Source organism: Oratosquilla oratoria, chromosome 4, assembly GCF_046742065.1.
Source record: "Oratosquilla oratoria isolate Oo_2021 chromosome 4, ASM4674206v1, whole genome shotgun sequence".
Lineage (NCBI taxonomy): Eukaryota > Metazoa > Arthropoda > Malacostraca > Stomatopoda > Squillidae > Oratosquilla > Oratosquilla oratoria.
In genome coordinates, this window is record NC_134780.1 from 5,608,382 (window position 1) to 5,626,712 (window position 18,331).

At 40.8% G+C, this 18,331-nt stretch overlaps 5 non-coding genes across 5 annotated transcripts; all 5 read left to right on the forward strand.

The window, feature by feature from the left end:
• Positions 1 to 2,487: 2,487 nt before the first annotated feature.
• On the forward strand, positions 2,488 to 2,652 carry LOC143025048 (U1 spliceosomal RNA). Its single transcript, XR_012966351.1, has one exon. It is a non-coding gene; the product is annotated as a U1 spliceosomal RNA (small nuclear RNA).
• A 1,702-nt stretch (positions 2,653 to 4,354) lies between these two features.
• LOC143025049 (U1 spliceosomal RNA) lies at positions 4,355 to 4,519 on the forward strand. Its single transcript, XR_012966352.1, has one exon. It is a non-coding gene; the product is annotated as a U1 spliceosomal RNA (small nuclear RNA).
• Positions 4,520 to 6,558: 2,039 nt separating this feature from the next.
• On the forward strand, positions 6,559 to 6,723 carry LOC143025052 (U1 spliceosomal RNA). Its single transcript, XR_012966354.1, has one exon. It is a non-coding gene; the product is annotated as a U1 spliceosomal RNA (small nuclear RNA).
• Positions 6,724 to 8,777: 2,054 nt separating this feature from the next.
• On the forward strand, positions 8,778 to 8,942 carry LOC143025053 (U1 spliceosomal RNA). Its single transcript, XR_012966355.1, has one exon. It is a non-coding gene; the product is annotated as a U1 spliceosomal RNA (small nuclear RNA).
• A 7,537-nt stretch (positions 8,943 to 16,479) lies between these two features.
• On the forward strand, positions 16,480 to 16,642 carry LOC143025030 (U1 spliceosomal RNA). The gene has a single exon (XR_012966334.1). It is a non-coding gene; the product is annotated as a U1 spliceosomal RNA (small nuclear RNA).
• The last annotated feature ends 1,689 nt before the right edge of the window (positions 16,643 to 18,331 follow it).

Here is an 18,331-nt window from a genome sequence, read left to right on the forward strand (position 1 = left end):
CAAGTTCTGCTTACAGTTATGGCTGGCAGATCCGAAGAAAACTTCGGAAGTGCCAGATCTTCCTAGCTAATTACAAAAATGGGCGTGCCCCACAAGAAGGCAGCAAATAGAACATATGATTACAAAAATAGGCGTGTCCTAGGAGAAGGGCAGCCAACAAAAATATTCTAGGTTTCGTAGATGGCAATCTTGTGGTGCCAGAGGCGTAGGCGTGAACTCTGACCCTGGATGAGCTAGATTTCATGTTGTTGGGATGATCTTGGCAGATGTATAGTGAAGGTCACTTCGTGACCTTCCGAGCGCACCTGCGGTCCAGGGAAGGCTCGCGCGATGAAAGGGCCCGTTCTCTTCGGTGGAGGTGAAAGAAATCACCTGATGAAATTTGTTATCATTTGTCGTTTGATTTTCATTTATTATTAGCTATGTGCCAATTTGTTATAATTTACTGTTTACCTGTTTGTTTGCTATTCAACTATACCTATTTATTTATTTATGTATTTTGTTTGTTGCAGACATTATTATATATATTTTTTATTATTCTATTATTGTTATTGATTTTTTTAGCATCCGACCTAGATATGGACCAAAAGGTCTCCTGTCGGCATGCTCCGCCTTTGTAATCCTTTGTGTTAGTACTGAGCCCCTACATCGCGGTTAACACATTAGTCTTTTCCTCGAGAAAGTTAAGCAAACGAAACAATCTCATTCAAAGATGGTAGAAGACACTATATAAAGTCCCGGGATCGGAGCTCCGCGAAATGGGTCACATTTGTAAATCACAACAACGCCTCTGTCGACACTTAACTCCAAACGGTATGTCTGCCAGGCTGTTTCTTGCATCATGAATTCCACAAGAAAAATAATCTCCACATATTTTCAGGTTCTCTCAATTTATCGTTCGTCCACTTTTTTAACATGCTTTCTCTGGGCCAGGGTTGCCAGATGTAAACTGCCGAAAGTCGCGAGCTGCAGGACTAAAAGTCGCAAATTTCTGCCTAAAGTAGCCCAATATATAAGTATACATATATATATATGTATATATATATATATATATATATATATATATATATATAATATATATATATATATATATATGTATATTATATATATATGTATATATATATATATATATATACTTACCTACAATCAACTTCTAGAGTGGTAATTTTCTGATTCTCCCCTCAAAGATGATGCGAGATGCGAGCGGGACGATCTACCACGTTGAATACGTTCCTGTAATATTCATATTCGAATACGTACATTTCGTACTGTGAGTCTGCGGGCCGAGAAGCGAGCGGGACGATCTAGCACATTGAATAAGTTTCTTTTAATTTTCATCCTACTGTTGGAAGGGGGTTTTGGTGGAAAATCACGGCGGAGTTTCTTCTGTTTAATTTCGTGAGTCTACAAGTTCTGCTTACAGTTATGGCTGGCAGGTCCGAAGAAAACTTCGGAAGTGCCAGATCTTCCTAGCTAATTACAAAAATGGGCGTGCCCCACAAGAAGGCAGCAAATAGAACTTATAATTACAAAAATGGGCGTGTCCTAGGAGAAGGGCAGCCAATAAAAATATCCTAGGTTTCGTAGATGGCAATCTTGCGGTGCCAGAGGCGTAGGCGTGAACTCTGACCCTGGATGAGCGAGATTTCATGTTGTTGGCATGATCTTGGCAGATGTATAGTGAAGGTCACTTCGTGACCTTCCGAGCGCAGCTGCGGTCCAGGAAAGGCGCGGGCGATGAAAGGGCCCGTTCTCTTCGGTGGAGGTGAAAGAAATAACCTGATGAAAGGGCCCGTTCTCTTCGATGGAGCCTCGCGTAATGAAGGGGCTTCTCTTCGGTGGTGAGAGAATTCATCTGCCGGCCGCCTCACACTACGTAGAACTCTCAAATCGGACTAAGGTTGCCTGGTTGGTTCTACCAAGAAAAAAATGACAACTGTCGCCAAAAACATGCCAAATCATGCCAAAATTACTTCCTGAATGCAGAAATAATCACTACTCCATTAGTCTTCATGAATGCAGAAGTAATAACTACCGGTCTTCTCATTAGTAGCCCAACTGACTTCAAAAGTAGCCCAAAATGTCGCAAGTCGCAAAACTCAAATTTAAGTCGCGCCGAGCTTTCAAAAGTAGCCCAATTTGCGACACGAACTTATTTGAATGGTAAATAGAAAGGAATATGATCCAATGTGGAAACTTCAGCGATGACGTCCAGGATCTAGCACACACACACACACATACACACACACACACACACACACACACACACACACACAAATTGAAAACGCATCGTATGTTTTTTTTCTCATGCTTGTTGTAGTTTTATAAATGAGACAAAAATTATATTTGGGTGATAAGATAGAAACTTTGTACAGAAGTTAAGTTCTGCCAAACATTGTGGAAATTTTCCATAGGATATGGTGAAGAGATTTACCCTTTGAGTCAGCGGCACCGTCCAGTTGGAGGGCTTGTACACTTCTATATAGCATACTTACCTGGCGCAGGAGATATACCATGATCACGAAGGTGGTTCTCCCAAGGCGAGGCTCCCCATTGCACTCCGGAGTTGCTGACCCTTGCGATTGCCTCAAATGTGGGTAACTCGAGCGCGCAATTTTTGGTAGTAGGGGACTGCGTTCGCGCTATCCCCTTACACAAAATAATCGTATAAAATATTACCAAGCTTAGACGTCTAGACTTCTGAGAGCATACATCGGAATTCACCGATATTAACCTACTTGCTCGAGCGAGTCAAGCATACTAAACACCATTCCAAAATAGTACAAGTCTCCTGACCCTTGCGATTGCCCAAAATGTGGGTAACTCGAGCGAGATATTTTTGGTAGTAGGGGACTGCGTTCGCGCTATCCCCTTAACTAATACATTGCCTAAGGAAGTGACAAAGCATTGTGTTAGTACTGAGCCCCTACATCGCGGTCAACCCATTAGTCTTTTCCTCGAGAAAGTTAAGCAAACGAAACAATCCCATTCAAAGATGGTAGAAGACACTATATAAAGTCCCGGGATCGGAGCTCCGCGAAATGGGTCACATTTGTAAATCACAAAAACGCCTCTGTCGACACTTAACTCGAAACGCTATATCTGCCCGACTGTTTCTTCCATCATGAATTCCACAAGAAGAAATCTCCACATATTTTCAGGTTCTCTCAATTCATCGTTCGTCCACTTTTTTAACATGCTTTCTCTGGGCCAGGGTTGCCAGATGTAAATTGCCAAAAGTCGCAAGCTGCAGGACTAAAAGTCGCAAATTTCTGACTAAAGTAGCCCAATATATAGGTATACATATATATATGTATATAATATATATATATATATATATATATATATATATATATATATATATATATGCTTACCTACAATCAACTTCTAGAGTGGTAATTTTCTGATTCTCCCCTCAAAGATGATGCGAGATGAGAGCGGGACGATCTACCACGTTGAATACGTGCCTGTAATATTCATATTCGAATACGTACATTTCGTACTGTGAGTCTGCGGGCCGAGAAGCGAGCGGGACGATCTAGCACGTTGAATACGTTTCTGTTCATTTTCATCCTACGTACAAGTCTCAAATCGGACTAAGGTTGCCTGGTTGGTTTTACCAAGAAAAAATGACAACTGTCGCCAAAAATATGCCAAATTATGCCAAAATTACTTCCTGAATGCAGAAATAATCACTACTCCATTAGTCTTCATGAATGCACAAGTAATAACTACCAGTCTTCTCATTAGTAGCCCAACTGACTTCAAAAGTAGCCCAAAATGTCGCAAGTCGCAAAACTCAAATTTAAGTCGCGCCGAGCTTTCAAAAGTAGCCCAATTTGCGACTTGTAGCCCAATCTGGCAACCGTGCTCTGGGCTGTGAAAAATCATTTCGCGAGTTAGGGTGGTCGGGGGATGGGTTGCTTATTAGTAATTTCGGACGTTTTCATTTTATTGATATGCCCAACTGGTTTTCATCAATAGTTCTATTGGAAATCAAATGTAAACCAAAGCAAAAAAATTAAGCCTTAAACTAGACGAACTTATTTGAATGGTAAATAGAAAGGAATATGATCCAATGTGGAAACTTCAGCGATGACGTCCAGGATCTAGCACACACACACACATACACACACACACACAAATTGAAAACGCATCGTATGTTCTTTTTCTCATGCTTGTTGTAGTTTTATAAATGAGAAAAAAATTATATTTGGGTGATAAGATAGAAACTTTGTACAGAAGTTAAGTTCTGCCAAACATTGTGGAAATTTTCCATAGGATATGGTGAAGAGATTTACCCTTTGAGTCAGCGGCACCGTCCAGTTGGAGGGCTTGTACACTTCTATATAGCATACTTACCTGGCGCAGGAGATATACCATGATCACGAAGGTGGTTCTCCCAAGGCGAGGCTCCCCATTGCACTCCGGAGTTGCTGACCCTTGCGATTGCCTCAAATGTGGGTAACTCGAGCGCGCAATTTTTGGTAGTAGGGGACTGCGTTCGCGCTATCCCCTTACACAAAATAATCGTATAAAATATTACCAAGCTTAGACGTCTAGACTTCTGAGAGCATACATCGGAATTCACCGATATTAACCTACTTGCTCGAGCGAGTCAAGCATACTAAACACCATTCCAAAATAGTACAAGTCTGCTGACCCTTGCGATTGCCCCAAATGTGGGTAACTCGAGCGCGATATTTTTGGTAGTAGGGGACTGCGTTCGCGCTATCCCCTTAACTAATACATTGCCTAAGGAAGTGACAGAGCATTGTGTTAGTACTGAGCCCCTACATCGCGGTTAACCCATTAGTCTTTTCCTCGAGAAAGTTAAGCAAACGAAACAATCCCATTCAAAGATGGTAGAACACACTATATAAAGTCCCGGGATCGGAGCTCCGCGAAATGGGTCACATTTGTAAATCACAAAAAAGCCACTGTCGAAACTTAACTCCAAACGCTATGTATGCCAGGCAGTTTCTTGGATCATGAATTCCAAAAGAAGAAATCTCGAAATATTTTCAGGTTCTCTCAATTTATCGTTCGTCCACTTTTTTAACATGCTTTCTCTGGGTCAGGGTTGCCAGATGTAAACTGCCGAAAGTCGCGAGCTGCAGGACTAAAAGTCGCAAATTTCTGACTAAAGTAGCCCAATATATAGGTATACATATATATATGTATATAATATATATATATATATATATATATATATATTTTTTTCAATTTTTCTAATAGTTTGTTTGATTCTTGAGGGGAGGTCAAACACAATACTTCCGAGATCCATTATGTTATTGATGTTATTTTGATGTTATTTTGTGTTATATTTTTCGTTCAATAACATCATGGATCTCGGAAGTATTGTGTTTGACCTCCCCTCAAGAATCAAACAAACTATTAGAAAAATTGAGAAAATCACTAAGAAGATAGTTGATATTGAATTAGCTCTGGTCTTCAATCGAACATGTCTACAAGAAAACTTACTGCCCATTTATACTAATATATATATATATATATATATATATATATATATATATATATATATATATATATATATATATATACTTACCTACAATCAACTTCTAGAGTGGTCATTTTCTGATTCTCCACTCAAAGATGATGCGAGATGCGAGCGGGACGATCTACCACGTTGAATACGTTCCTGTAATATTCATATTCGAATACGTACATTTCGTACTGTGAGTCTGCGGGCCGAGAAGCGAGCGAGACGATCTAGCACGTTGAATACGTTTCTGTTCATTTTCATCCTACGTACAAGTCTCATATCGGTCTAAGGTTGCCTGCTTGGTTTTACCAAGAAAAAAATGACAAACTGTCGCCAAAAATATGCCAAAATTACTTCCTGAATGCAGAAATAATCACTACTCCATTAGTCTTCATGAATGCACAAGTAATAACTACCAGTCTTCTCATTAGTAGCCCAAAAGGAGCCCAACTAACTTCAAAAGTAGCCCAAAATGTTGCAAGTCGCAAAACTCATATATAAGTCCCGCCGAGCTTTCAAAAGTAGCCCAATTTGCGACTTGTAGCCCAATCTGGCAACCGTGCTCTGGGCTGTGAAAAATCATTTCGCGAGTTAGGGTGGTCGGGGGATGGGTTGCTTATTAGTAATTTCGGACGTTTTCATTTTATTGATATGCCCAACTGGTTTTCATCAATAGTTCTATTGGAAATCAAATGTAAACCAAAGCAAAAAAATTAAACCTTAAACTAGACGAACTTATTTGAATGGTAAATAGAAAGGAATATGATCCAATGTGGAAACTTCAGCGATGACGTCCAGGATCTAGCACACACACACACATACACACACACACACACACACAAATTGAAAACGCATCATATGTTTTTTTTCTCATGCTTGTTGTAGTTTTATAAATGAGAAAAAAATTATATTTGGGTGATAAGATAGAAACTTTGTACAGAAGTTAAGTTCTGCCAAACATTGTGGAAATTTTCCATAGGATACGGTGAAGAGATTTACCCTTTGAGTCAGCGGCACCGTCCAGTTGGAGGGCTTGTACACTTCTATATAGCATACTTACCTGGCGCAGGAGATATACCATGATCACGAAGGTGGTTCTCCCAAGGCGAGGCTCCCCATTGCACTCCGGAGTTGCTGACCCTTGCGATTGCCTCAAATGTGGGTAACTCGAGCGCGCAATTTTTGGTAGTAGGGGACTGCGTTCGCGCTATCCCCTTACACAAACTAATCGTATAAAACATTGCAAAATTAGGACGACTCCTGAGAGCATACATCGGAGTTCACCGATATTAACCTACTTGCTCGAGCGAGTCAAGCATACTAAACACCATTCCAAAATAGTACAAGTCTGCTGACCCTTGCGATTGCCCCAAATGTGGGTAACTCGAGCGCGATATTTTGGGTAGTAGGGGACTGCGTTCGCGCTATCCCCTTAACTAATACATTGCCTAAGGAAGTGACAAAGCATTGTGTTAGTACTGAGCCCCTACATCGCGGTTAACCCATTAGTCTTTTCCTCGAGAAAGTTAAGCAAACGAAACAATCCCATTCAAAGATGGTAGAACACACTATATAAAGTCCCGGGATCGGAGCTCCGCGAAATGGGTCACATTTGTAAATCACAAAAAAGCCACTGTCGAAACTTAACTCCAAACGCTATGTATGCCAGGCAGTTTCTTGGATCATGAATTCCAAAAGAAGAAATCTCGAAATATTTTCAGGTTCTCTCAATTTATCGTTCGTCCACTTTTATAACATGCTTTCTCTGGGCCAGGGTTGCCAGATGTAAACTGCCGAAAATCGCGAGCTGCAGGACTAAAAGTCGCAAATTTCTGACTAAAGTAGCCCAATATATAGGTATACATATATATATGTATATAATATATATATATATATTTTTTTTTCTTCAATTTTTCTAATAGTTTGTTTGATTCTTGAGGGGAGGTCAAACACAATACTTCCGAGATCCATTATGTTATTGATGTTATTTTGATGTTATTTTGTGTTATATTTTTCGTTCAATAACATCATGGATCTCGGAAGTATTGTGTTTGACCTCCCTTCAAGATACAAACAAAACATTCGGAAAATTGGGAAAATCACTAAGATAATAGTTGATATTGAATTAGCTCTGCTCTTTAGTCGAACATGTCTACAAGAGAACTTACTGCCCATTTATACTAATATATATGTATGTGTATATATATATATATATATATATATATATATATATATATATATATATACATATAAATATATATATATATATATAAATATATATACTTACCTACAATCAACTTCTAGAGTGGTCATTTTCTGATTCTCCACTCAAAGATGATGCGAGATGCGAGCGGGACGATCTACCACGTTGAATACGTTCCTGTAATATTCATATTCGAATACGTACATTTCGTACTGTGAGTCTGCGGGCCGAGAAGCGAGCGAGACGATCTAGCACGTTGAATACGTTTCTGTTCATTTTCATCCTACGTACAAGTCTCAAATCGGTCTAAGGTTGCCTGCTTGGTTTTACCAAGAAAAAAATGACAAACTGTCGCCAAAAATATGCCAAAATTACTTCCTGAATGCAGAAATAATCACTACTCCATTATTCTTCATGAATGCAGAAGTAATAATTACCAGTCTTCTCATTAGTAGCCCAACTAACTTCAAAAGTAGCCCAAAATGTTGCAAGTCGCAAAACTCATATAAAAGTCCCGCCGAGCTTTCAAAAGTAGCCCAATTTGCGACTTGTAGCCCAATCTGGCAACCGTGCTCTGGGCTGTGAAAAATCATTTCGCGAGTTAGGGTGGTCGGGGGATGGGTTGCTTATTAGTAATATCGGACGTTTTCATTTTATTGATATGCCCAACTGGTTTTCATCAATAGTTCTATTGGAAATCAAATGTAAACCAAAGCAAAAAAATTAAGCCTTAAACTAGACGAACTTATTTGAATGGTAAATAGAAAGGAATATGATCCAATGTGGAAACTTCAGCGATGACGTCCAGGATCTAGCACACACACACACATACACACACATACACACACACACACACAAATTGAAAACGCATCGTATGTTTTTTTTCTCATGCTTGTTGTAGTTTTATAAATGAGAAAAAAATTATATTTGGGTGATAAGATAGAAACTTTGTACAGAAGTTAAGTTCTGCCAAACATTGTGGAAATTTTCCATAGGATATGGTGAAGAGATTTACCCTTTGAGTCAGCGGCACCGTCCAGTTGGAGGGCTTGTACACTTCTACAAAGCATACTTACCTGGCGCAGGAGATATACCATGATCACGAAGGTGGTTCTCCCAAGGCGAGGCTCCCCATTGCACTCCGGAGTTGCTGACCCTTGCGATTGCCTCAAATGTGGGTAACTCGAGCGCGCAATTTTTGGTAGTAGGGGACTGCGTTCGCGCTATCCCCTTACACAAAATAATCGTATAAAATATTACCAAGCTTAGACGTCTAGACTTCTGAGAGCATACATCGGATTTCACCGATATTAACCTACTTACTGGAGCGAGTCAAGCATACTAAAACACCATTCCAAAATAGTACAAGTCTCCTGACCCTTGCGATTGCCCCAAATGTGGGTAACTCGAGCGCGATATTTTTGGTAGTAGGGGACTGCGTTCGCGCTATCCCCTTAACTAATACATTGCCTAAGGAAGTGACAAAGCATTGTGTTAGTACTGAGCCCCTACATCGCGGTTAACCCATTAGTCTTTTCCTCGAGAAAGTTAAGCAAACGAAACAATCCCATTCAAAGATGGTAGAACACACTATATAAAGTCCCGGGATCGGAGCTCCGCGAAATGGGTCACATTTGTAAATCACAAAAAAGCCACTGTCGAAACTTAACTCCAAACGCTATGTATGCCAGGCAGTTTCTTGGATCATGAATTCCAAAAGAAGAAATCTCGAAATATTTTCAGGTTCTCTCAATTTATCGTTCGTCCACTTTTTTAACATGCTTTCTCTGGGCCAGGGTTGCCAGATGTAAACTGCCGAAAGTCGCGAGCTGCAGGACTAAAAGTCGCAAATTTCTGACTAAAGTAGCCCAATATATGGGTATACATATATATATGTATATAATATATATATATATATTTTTTTTTTCTTTCTATTTTTCTAATAGTTTGTTTGATTCTTGAGGGGAGGTCAAACACAATACTTCCGAGATCCATTATGTTATTGATGTTATTTTGATGTTATTTTGTGTTATATTTTTCGTTCAATAACATCATGGATCTCGGAAGTATTGTGTTTGACCTCCCCTCAAGAATCAAAAATAATATTAGAATTATTGAGAAAATCACTATGAAGATAGTTTATATTGAATTAGCTCTGGTCTTCAATAGAACATGTGTATTCTCTTGGTCTTTGGGTCTTTGGATCTCATGTCTACAAGAAAACTTACTGCCCATTTATACTAAATATAAATTTATATATATATATATATATATATATATATATATGTATATAATATGTATACATATATATATATATATATACTTACCTACAATCAACTTCTAGAGTGGTCATTTTCTGATTCTCCACTCAAAGATGATGCGAGATGCGAGCGGGACGATCTACCACGTTGAATACGTTCCTGTAATATTCATATTCGAATACGTACATTTCGTACTGTGAGTCTGCGGGCCGAGAAGCGAGCGAGACGATCTAGCACGTTGAATACGTTTCTGTTCTTTTTTTTTTTTTTTTTTTTTTTGTTGGATCTTTAAGGCTATCGACCTATAATGAGGTCATTAAGCCTGGTGTGAACCTGCGATCCTTTTTATTCTACCATTATAATTTCCACAATAGTCCTGATGTGCGCAAATAAAATACTACTTTGTCAATAAGTAAACGGTCATCGGTCAAAAGGTTTGTAGTGCTTAGTTGATTTTTTTTCAGTTTACAATATTGTATAAGCGCTTGGCGCTGTGTGTTGTACTTGGAGCAGTGTAGGAGTATGTGTCTTATGGATAATATGGTGTTGCAGGTGTTGCATTGGGGAGGAAATACGCCGTTTATGTATGGGTTTAAGTGGGTGAGGCGGGTCGAGTTCATCCTCAGTCTTGCTATGGCGATTTCCTCGAGTCTGTTGTTTCTGTATGATGTCGACCAATCTGTTATGTTTTCCTTTTGTTTGTGCAAGATGTGAAGGTTGTTCCACTGGAGTTGCCAGTGGGTGTGTAATTGTTTTCTTAGTATGGAATTGAAGGTACCTTTGTCCAGGGGTATGTCTGTAATAGAGTCCTTTTCTAAGGCAGATTTAGCTAAGGTGTCCGCTTTCTCATTCCCGAAGATCCCAATGTGACTGGGAACCCAAGAGAGAGTAATGGACTTGTTAGTCGTCGACAATGTGCTAATGATTTTGCCCAGGAGGAAATTTTCCATATGATTACTTATCTTAATTGTTTGAAGTGCGCTCAGAGAGTCTGTGAATATGACAAACTTACTATGTGTGTCAGATTGAGCGTTTTCTATGGCTTTGTATATGCCGAAGAGTTCTGCAATATATATGCTCGTATGGTCCGGCAATCTGAACATCATCCGGGTTTTGTTGGTGTATAACCCTGTCCCAGTTTTGTGGCCGCACTTGGAGCCATCCGTGTACAGTGCCCTGTGGTCATTGTACTTGTTAATCATTTCTAAGGTTTTCTGTCTTGTTTCTTCTATTGAGGATGATTTCTTCCTGAGGTCCTGGTTGGTGTTGACATTCAGGGCGATGTTTTTCCACGGCGGTGGGTACGTATGTTCTATCTTTTCTATTGACCACAGTGGCACCGAATACTGCTCGCACAAGAATCGGATCCTGGTGGAAAGGGAATTTAGGCTGGAGTTGGTGAAATGTTCGTGTTGGTTTACCGCTTGCTTGCAGGGATGTTGTTGGGTACGAAGCACTTTGGCGGCGTATCGTAGTGTGAGGTGCTCGCGCCTGTAGTGGAGGGGGGGTACGTTTGCTTCAACCTCCAGCCTCTCGATTCTTGTGCAGCGTAATGCTCCAAGTGCTATTCTTAGGCCTTTGTTTTGGATGATGTTCAGGGGTTGTAACGTGGTTGGTGTTGCCGAACCATAAATCTGACACCCATAGTCTAATTTAGATCTAATTAGGGACTTATAAATCATTAGCAGGGATTTCCTATCTGCTCCCCAATTTGTGCCCGTTAGTTTACGTAGCAAATTAATTCTCTTGTTGCACGCATCAACTAGGTATTTTACATGGGCCTTCCAGTTTAGCCTGGAGTCCAGTCTCAGGCCAAGGAAAAAGGTTGAGTTTTGTACTGGAATGGGAGTACCATGTAATTGCAGATTTATTTCTGCCTGGGCTCTGCGTGAAAATACAATTACTGTTGACTTTAATTCCGAAAACTTAAATCCCCATTTGTCGGACCAGTCCTGGAGCGAGTCCAGGGCCAGTTGTACGCGAGAGCCGGAAAACTTGGCATTCGGTGAGGAATGCCAGATTCCGACATCGTCAGCGTATAATGAGTATTTAAGGTTCCGAGGTGGAGCGGGTAGAATATCGTTTATAAGCAACATGAATAATGTGGGACTTAACACACTTCCCTGTGGTACGCCATTTTCTTGGGTGCGTATTGTTGAATAAAAGTTTTGATTTTTAACGGAAAAAGTTCGTTCATTTAAGAAATTTTGAATGAAAATAGGGAGATTCCCTCTAAGGCCAAGAGCATAGAGTTTTTCGAGGATACCACGTCGCCATGCCATATCGTAGGCTCTTTCCAAATCTAAAAAGCAAGCAACAAGGTATTCTTTCCTCTCGAAAGAGGAAAGGATATCGTGTTCTAAGTTGACCAAATGGTCAAGACTACTTCTATTTTTCCTGAAACCACATTGGGCAGGAACTATTAAATTTTGAGACTCTAGAATGAATTTTAATCTGTTATTGGCCATACGTTCTAATACTTTGCATAAGCAGTTGGTAAGCGCTATAGGGCGATAGGAGGAGGGACTCTTTGGGTCCTTCCCCCTTTTGAGAATAGGTATGACGTGGGCATGTCTCCATGTTTTTGGGAACTCATGACTAATCCAAATTGCGTTGTATATGTCTAGTAATTTTTTCAGTGAAATTGAATTCAAATGTTGCAGCATCTCATACCTAATCCCGTCTGGGCCAGCAGAGGTTCCTCTACACGAGCTTAAGGCTTGTTCAAGCTCGTGTAGTGTGAAGGGGGTGTTATAATCGTGGTGTGTCTGTGTATGGAAGATCAGTGGTTCTGCTTCCCGTCTTTGTTTTAGTTGTAAAAAGATTGGAGAATAGTTATTTGTGCTGCTTGTTTGCGTGAACGTGTCTGCGATTGTGTTTGCGATGTCCGTGGGAGCATCTACAAACGTGTTTCCAATGTTCAGGGTCTTGATGCTGGGGGTATATTTGCCGTCGATTTTTCGAACGGCTGACCAGATTTGTGTTAGAGGAGTGTTTGCGTTTATTGTGGAGATGTAATCACGCCAAGACTTTCGTTTGGCGTGTTTGATGGTTCTACGGGCCTCTGCTTGCGTCTTTTTAAAAGTAATAAGGTTTGGTGCAATGGGGTTGTTTTTAAAAGTTCGATATGCCCTATTCCGCTTGCAAAGTGCTTTTCTGCAGTCTGATGTCCACCAGGGAACTCTATGCTTGAGAAATACCGAGGGTTTTTGGTATATGCTTATGCGCTGAATTCAAAATTGAGTTTGATAAATTGAATATTTTGTCATCCATATTATCCCCTGTGATGTTGACGTTTGTGGTTGTGCGATACATTTCCCAGTTGGCTTTTTTGATGTTAAATTTGGGACAGGGAGGGGGTGGGTTGTCTCCGTAGGCTGGAGGAGCCGTAGCGTTATCACCCCCTGTTTTTAGGATTACTGGGAAATGATCGCTAAGCATGGTGTCGTCATGCGTGCTCCATTGGAGAATGTCAGACAACGCAGGAGATGATATGGATAAATCAATGCATGAAAAGGTACCCCTAGTATTGTCTACACGGGTGGGGCTGCCAGTATTTAGGAGGACCAGGTTGTTGGTATTGAGCACCTCGTCCATCTGCTCCCCTCGAGGAGACGTGTGGTTACTACCCCACGTGTGATGGTGGGAGTTAAAATCTCCCACTATCAGTTTGTGGTGGGGTAGCTGGCTGATCAACTCGTTGATTTCCACTAGTGGAAATCGAGGGTCGGGAGGTAGGTAAATGGAGCAGATGGTGACTAGTTTGTTTTGCAGTTTTGTTTTGATTGCGACTGCCTCCAAGTTGGTAGATAGTGGTAATTCCACTTGGGGAAGGCAGTCGCTGACTGCAACTGCGACCCCCCCTCCAGGCGCTAACCTGTCCTTCCTATATATGGTATAGCTTCGTAGTGTGAAGTCTACACTGGGCTTAAGATGTGTTTCCTGTAGACATATTACTGAGGGGTTGTTGAGGGCGTTTAATTTACTTCTAACACCTCGGCAATTCCACTGGATTATTTTCATTTTTATTTATTTTTTATTTATTTATTTATTTAATTTATTTTTTTTTTATTTTTTTTTTTTATTTTTTTTTATTTTTTTATATATATATATTTTTTATCTGCTTCGGTTTCTTCCTTTCTTGGCCTTAGTGGGAGAGGTGTGTTTAGCCCCGGCTGAACGGTCTGGGCTGGTTAGAGGACTTAAAAGTCGTTTTTGAGAGACGGAGATCTCCATATGGACATCCTCTTCAGTACGTGTGGACACACGTTTGGAAGGCTCTGGGATGGCCGGGGAAGGAAGGTGCGAGTGAGTTTGCCTGTTAGTTTGGCGGTGTTCTTTGTCCTTGGAGTGCTTGGTCTCAGTTTGCGTTTCAATGGTTCTGTAGGTTTTTTTTACTGCCGAAGCATAGGAAGTTGCTCCGGAAGTACCAGTTGGGGTAACTAGTCTTTCCATCACACGCTTCCTTGCTTCGTAAAAGGATATGCCACAAGTTGCTTTCTCGGTACAAATTTGTTTCTCTATATTGAAAGTGGGACATTCTCGGGAGGTTGATGCATGGTTGTTATTGGAGGGGCAGTTGACACATTGAAGCACCTTTGCAGAGCAAGCATCCATAGGATGTTCGCCTGCACATTTACCGCATACGACTGTTTGTTTGCTGCAGAATTTGGCTAGGTGACCATATTTAAAGCATTTGTTGCAGCGCAAAGGGTTGGGGACATATGGTCGTGTTGGGACATGTATATATCCAATTTTGACATGATCAGGGAGGGTTGTGGAATTGAACGTGAGGATTATCAGGGGCGTGTTCACTCGCATGTTTCTTTCCCGGTCCAGTCGCGTGATAAATTTAACATCCAAAATGCCTTCAGATTTCATCTCTTCGAGGATGTCACACTCTTCCATGGTCATCAAATCTCTGCAGTGGATTACTCCTCTGCAGGAGTTGAGTGACCTAGGGAGGGATGCAACAACATCGAAGGAATGAAACTTCCTGGCCTTGAGCAAATCGCGAGTCGCTTTCCCAGAGTTGGTGGTGATTTGGAGATCTCCGCTTCTAAGTTTCTTCACTTGGTTGATATCATCGGTAAATTGAGACAGACATTTCTTTAGCATGAATGGGTTAAGGTCAGCTAATCGGGTTTGGTCGGAATGTAAGAAAACATGTCTAGCCTTGTCCGGGTCGATATTGGGGTCGTCAGGGGAAGTCTTCCTAGTTTGCAGGGATGGAGTTGAGGACTCCATCCTGCGCGTTGGGGTGGGGGGACGAGCCCCCTGGTACACAGAAAAAATGTGCTCAGCAGAGCAAAAATACAATATAAAGGGGGTCACACAGCTTCCTTTGGCGACTGGTGACAGCCGCGTAATAGGACCACTGTGTGCCCAGTGGTACGGGGTCTACACTACTTCTAAACTACGATAGATGTTGCTAGATTTCGCCGGGCCGGACGACGAAGAAGTCTCACGAGCCAACAAGGGCTCGTGCGGATCCCGGAGAGCTACGAAATAACGAGAAAGGTGGTACAAGGAAAAAGTACTGGGAAATGCCCAGAGGTGGGTGGCAGTGTAACTGCCAAAAAAGCTTTCCAACGTAAAGCTGGACCACGATTACAGTTAACTCTAGGGAGTAGCCCTAGCAAGCTTAACTATGCTCGTGTGAGTGCGTCTGTCTGCTGCCAAGGGCTGCCGACGACTGTGGTTTCTGTTCATTTTCATCCTACGTACAAGTCTCAAATCGGTCTAAGGTTGCCTGCTTGGTTTTACCAAGAAAAAAATGACAAACTGTCGCCAAAAATATGCCAAAATTACTTCCTGAATGCAGAAATAATCACTACTCCATTAGTCTTCATGAATGCACAAGTAATAACTACCAGTCTTCTCATTAGTAGCCCAAAAGGAGCCCAACTAACTTCAAAAGTAGCCCAAAATGTTGCAAGTCGCAAAACTCATATATGAGTCCCGCCGAGCTTTCAAAAGTAGCCCAATTTGCGACTTGTAGCCCAATCTGGCAACCGTGCTCTGGGCTGTGAAAAATCATTTCGCGAGTTAGGGTGGTCGGGGGATGGGTTGCTTATTAGTAATTTCGGACGTTTTCATTTTATTGATATGCCCAACTGGTTTTCATCAATAGTTCTATTGGAAATCAAATGTAAACCAAAGCAAAAAAATTAAGCCTTAAACTAGACGAACTTATTTGAATGGTAAATAGAAAGGAATATGATCCAATGTGGAAACTTCAGCGATGACGTCCAGGATCTAGCACACACACACACATACACACACACACACACACACAAATTGAAAACGCATCGTATGTTCTTTTTCTCATGCTTGTTGTAGTTTTATAAATGAGAAAAAAATTATATTTGGGTGATAAGATAGAAACTTTGTACAGAAGTTAAGTTCTGCCAAACATTGTGGAAATTTTCCATAGGATATGGTGAAGAGATTTACCCTTTGAGTCAGCGGCACCGTCCAGTTGGAGGGCTTGTACACTTCTATATAGCATACTTACCTGGCGCAGGAGATACCATGATCACGAAGGTGGTTCTCCCAAGGCGAGGCTCCCCATTGCACTCCGGAGATGCTGACCCTTGCGATTGCCTCAAATGTGGGTAACTCGAGCGCGCAATTTTTGGTAGTAGGGGACTGCGTTCGCGCTATCCCCTTACATATAATAAACGGATAAAATGTTACAATTTTGACTTCTGAGAGCATACATCAGAGTTCACCGATATTCAACCTACTTACTCGAGCGAGTCAAGCATACTAAACATCATTCCAAAATAGTACAAGTCTGCTGACCCTTGCGATTGCCCCAAATGTGGGTAACTCGAGCGCGATATTTTGGGTAGTAGGGGACTGCGTTCGCGCTATCCCCTTAACTAATACATTGCCTAAGGAAGTGACAAAGCATTGTGTTAGTACTGAGCCCCTACATCGCGGTTAACCCATTAGTCTTTTCCTCGAGAAAGTTAAGCAAACGAAACAATCCCATTCAAAGATGGTAGAACACACTATATAAAGTCCCGGGATCGGAGCTCCGCGAAATGGGTCACATTTGTAAATCACAAAAAAGCCACTGTCGAAACTTAACTCCAAACGCTATGTATGCCAGGCAGTTTCTTGGATCATGAATTCCAAAAGAAGAAATCTCGAAATATTTTCAGGTTCTCTCAATTTATCGTTCGTCCACTTTTAACATGCTTTCTCTGGGCCAGGGTTGCCAGATGTAAACTGCCGAAAGTCGCGAGCTGCAGGACTAAAAGTCGCAAATTTCTGACTAAAGTAGCCCAATATATGGGTATACATATATATATGTATATAATATATATATATATATATATATATATATATATATATATATTTCAATTTTTCTAATAGTTTGTTTGATTCTTGAGGGGAGGTCAAACACAATACTTCCGAGATCCATTATGTTATTGATGTTATTTTGATGTTATTTTGTGTTATATTTTTCGTTCAATAACATCATGGATCTCGGAAGTATTGTGTTTGACCTCCCCTCAAGAATCAAACAAACTATTAGAAAAATTGAGAAAATCACTAAGAAGATAGTTGATATTGAATTAGCTCTGGTCTTCAATCGAACATGTGTATTCACTTGGTCTTTGGGTCTTTGGATCACATGTCTACAAGAAAACTTACTGCCCATTTATACTAATATATATATATATATATATATATATATATATATATATATATATATATAGATATATATATATATATATACTTACCTACAATCAACTTCTAGAGTGGTCATTTTCTGATTCTCCACTCAAAGATGATGCGAGATGCGAGCGGGACGATCTACCACGTTGAATACGTTCCTGTAATATTCATATTCGAATACGTACATTTCGTACTGTGAGTCTGCGGGCCGAGAAGCGAGCGAGACGATCTAGCACGTTGAATACGTTTCTGTTCATTTTCATCCTACGTACAAGTCTCAAATCGGTCTAAGGTTGCCTGCTTGGTTTTACCAAGAAAAAAATGACAAACTGTCGCCAAAAATATGCCAAAATTACTTCCTGAATGCAGAAATAATCACTACTCCATTAGTCTTCATGAATGCACAAGTAATAACTACCAGTCTTCTCATTAGTAGCCCAAAAGGAGCCCAACTAACTTCAAAAGTAGCCCAAAATGTTGCAAGTCGCAAAACTCATATATAAGTCCCGCCGAGCTTTCAAAAGTAGCCCAATTTGCGACTTGTAGCCCAATCTGGCAACCGTGCTCTGGGCTGTGAAAAATCATTTCGCGAGTTAGGGTGGTCGGGGGATGGGTTGCTTATTAGTAATTTCGGACGTTTTCATTTTATTGATATGCCCAACTGGTTTT